This window comes from Lithobates pipiens, unplaced genomic scaffold (assembly GCF_037356315.1).
Source record: "Lithobates pipiens isolate NorthernLeopardFrog02 unplaced genomic scaffold, aLitPip1_a1.2 Scaffold_8, whole genome shotgun sequence".
NCBI lineage: Eukaryota > Metazoa > Chordata > Amphibia > Anura > Ranidae > Lithobates > Lithobates pipiens.
In genome coordinates this window covers 394192364-394196332 of record NW_027507903.1, presented here as the reverse complement: position 1 = coordinate 394196332, position 3969 = coordinate 394192364, and the positions used below count along the sequence as shown (strand labels likewise).

The 3969-nt window shown below is 40.3% G+C and overlaps 1 pseudogene; it reads right to left on the bottom strand.

The window, feature by feature from the left end:
• Positions 1-1103: 1103 nt before the first annotated feature.
• On the bottom strand, positions 1104-1991 carry LOC143962884 (cAMP-dependent protein kinase catalytic subunit alpha pseudogene; annotated as a pseudogene).
• Positions 1992-3969: the final 1978 nt, after the last annotated feature.

Below are 3969 nucleotides of genomic sequence, written 5' to 3'. Positions count from 1 at the left end.
CTCCCATTACTGTTTCTTGACCTTACTAGTTGCCTGACTCCAAATTCCTCCCACAACTTAACATCAAAATGTCCCTTTCTGTCTAGTAATAATTATCACCCTTGATCCATCCTGCTCACATAGATAGCTGTTTCTCTAGCTGATTACTCTGCATGATTCTTAGTCCCTGTGGACTTTGGTGGTAACCCAGTTACCCATTGGGAATCCCTGTCCACTTTAACCGTTAATCTAGGGGCTCAGTATAGGCCGAACCGCACCTTCGGTTCATGTATAGCGCTCCTCTTGCGCTGGGCATTTTTGAGGGTCTCTTACCCTTTATTCCCTTACATAATTTAATGCCCATAATGACTGGCCAGTCATCTCTACGTGTGCCTATACCCTCTTGCCTCTAAACTACTTTATCTAGCAGATGTGCTACATATACCTGTGAACAGCACTATTCTTCCCTTTCTTATCTATAACACTCCAATGGACAGTAGACAGTGACAACATAACATATAACCACCAATCAATACAGTTCGATTAAGGGGAGTAAAATAGGTACCCTTTGTCCCGAAAATGCCTTACCGATCAAGGAAGTCTGATAACTCAAATGTAAGCAAAAGGCTTAGCTCAGCCGGTTGATTATCAGTAATTCCCGGATCATCTCAAGCTCCTCGTTTCAGATACTCAGGGTCACCTGGAAACCCCTCCTCGGCAAAGTTCGTCACCTGAAATGGATATTTTTTTAGATAGGCAACTCCTAGCCTCATATTGATTAGTGGTTCCAAATTAATAATAACTACTGCAGTAGGGAACAGACACAAAAGATACGCTCAGCATCTTTCCAAATAACTGTTCTCCTTTATTATGAAGCATTTGAAGGTTTTTATACACATGATTAGGTAGGTATCACATTAATATTACAATTGTACATTTATGGTAACAAAGGGTGTTACATAGGCAGGCTAATTCTAATCAGGACTCGAAAAAATGCAAAACATGTACTGAAAACATTATTAGTGCCGTGTGCACAGTGAGGGCATTGTGCAATACATATAAAATAGAATACAATTATATACAGAACTTACAAATTTCCATTACACAATCCAGTCCCTGGTGCTGAACCATTTATGGCCCTTGATATCACTCACACCATTCTTCAGATTCCCAAATCATTTGGTAAGGTCAAACTGCAAAAGGTTTCTGAGAAGATCCTTCAGATCAGAGCTGAAGTGAGAAGGGACGAGTACCTTCCTAGATACAATCTTTTCATAGATCTGAATGGGCTGATCTGCAAAGAATGGAGGATAACCTGCAGCCATCTCATTAATCAGGACACTGAGCACCCACCAGTCCACAGCTTTATTATATCCCTTGCTGAGAATGATTTCAGGGTGCAAGTACTCTGGGGTCCCACACAGAGTCCATGTTCTTTCTTTGACTCTCTTGGCAAAACCAAAATCTTTCACCTGTATGTAACCTTGCCGGTCTATGAGCAGGTGTTCTGGTTTCAGGGCTCTATAGATTAGATCCAAAGAGTGCAGATACTCAAACGTTAATACAATCTGAGATGCATAGAATCAGGTGTGAGGTTTACTGAAGCGTCCGATCTGGCGCAAGTGAGAGAAAATCTCACCCCCGCTACATATTCAATAACCATGCACAGGTTAGTGTTGTCCTTGAATGAATACTCCAACTGAACAAGAAAAGAGAAATTAACAGCCTGTAGGATACGCTTCTCATTCTGTGTGTGCTCAATCTGCTTCAATTTCACCACCTTTTGCTAGTCCAGGATCTTCATAGCATAATGATGCCCATCCTCCTCTTGTCTTACAAGCATCACTCATCTAAACTGTGCCCAGAGTCTTAACGCGTTCAAACTGGTCCAAATGAGCAGTGTTCTGTGCTGGGTTTTCCTATTTCTTCAAAAAGTCTTCCTTTGCTTTGGCTAGGAATTCTTTCACGCTTTCTATCTTGCAGCCCTTCTTGGCCATAGCCGAGTTGCCCATGGTGGGGGTTCGGGCAGGGCCTCTAGGATTAGGACAGATGCGCCCACCTATATGTTTAGGACCTGTAGGACCCGCAGGCCACGGAGCCTCTTCCCTCCTCCTCTGCGATACCTCTAGGACCCGGCTCACCTGCACCATGGATTTTTAAAGGGTTTTTTACTGTTACTTTTTATTATGTCAGTGCACACTTTATGATGTATTGTTTCCATAGAAAAAAGTGATTATACCAGGGCTAAATGATGTAAGATAGGCCTGGAACCTTTGAGAAAATCTCATTTTGATTCTGGTTGCACAACCGCACACCTGTTTTATGCTTAATAAAGTGTATATTGTTAAGTTAAAACATATTTATTAGTGAATTAGTGGTATGTACACTGTCATAGTCACACATGTGCACATATTTATTTCTGCATCGCATGCACAAAGTAAATACTTTGAAAGTGAAATTTAGCTATTCAGTCTGCTTTGTGATTACACCAGTGTTCCTCTCCTGGCTTGGATAATACAAAATAATACAGACTGGCATCATTTGAAAGTGTTGAAGTCTCATATTGCTGATCCCTGTACAAAAAATGTATTCTGTCTGCAGTGATAGAGAAACCCCAGTACACAAGTAAATGCAAAATGCGTCAGCAGGAGGATGTGAATGGAATGTCTCTGTCTCTGCTGTTGGAGTAAAGTTTTGTATGCAAGGAATCAGAGGTGTGTAGCTTCACTATTTTCATATGCAGTGTGGGGAAGTGACAGAACCCAGAGGCTGTCAACACCTGTGCCTGGAGTGAGAGAGGCACTCAGAGCAGTTGCAAAAATATGCAAGTGACTTTTTTAATGTGAAACACTAATATACTACATATTTTCACTAAGAACTATTTAAAGATTACATGATGATGTATAAACCTGGCTTTTAGATTAGGAGCAGTGGCTAGATGGACTACATATTGATATTAGTTATATTTTACAATTAGTTTTATATTATGAGTATTTTTTTCAGGGTAGCTGCATATAAGCATAAGCGTCTTTATTCCTTTTTTTTCTGTGTAGGTAAGAGCTGGCCCCCTGATGATGTCATTATGCTGAAAGGCCTAGGGGCGTGGCCAAGATGTGGCTTTACAGCACTGAAAGGGAGAGCAAGTGAACAGGACAGGGATTACATTGAAGGATCTAATCCATTGCCATCCGTTCTTTCGATTGTTGATGGGGATTTTTAAAGCAATAAATGTTCGTGCCTCGTCTAATACTGTACATGTGAGTGGCTTTCTATTTTTATGCTTTTTTTAATAAAAAAAAACAGTGAGAACTATATAGGATCTCATTGTCTTATAACATGTGAATATACACTCAATCATCTTTTTTGATGAATATTTAAAACACATAGAACACTAGATTATAGGCATTATTCACAGATAAATTATTGGAGATAGCACAGCATTTTTTATTTTTTACACAGTATCAGTCATGGTTAAACTACCAGTCACTTGGGTACCACATGTATGAGGAGAGACATGAATCTGCACCAAACAATTTGGAGGGAGCAGCACATCAAAAATATTCATTGATAGCAAAAGGCCCTCTCTCCCTCCTCCTTCTCCCCTTCAAACTTTGATTCACTCATGTCCCCCTACTGCAAAACACTCTCCATCTGAATCTGCTGCACCTTCTGCAGCCTTAAGTTTTAGTAAAGGAAGTCTGACAAAAGATTTGAAAGGCTTAATTTACAGAACATCAAGTACAGGAAAGGAATAACCATGGGTCCACATTTAGAAAGTATAGACTTTAACCTTGCTGTAAGTCTTCTAACCCCACCATGACATCTCTAACAAAATTCTTGATGAGGAAGATATCTCTTCCATAGCCACTGGAGCATAAGAAAAAATGTCCCCTAATGATTCCAATATTCAGCTCAATGCAAGCTTGTAAAAAGTGCTGACTTTACAACTGCTCCCATTACAGCTAGTGGAGTCAGCACTGTTTGGTGGTT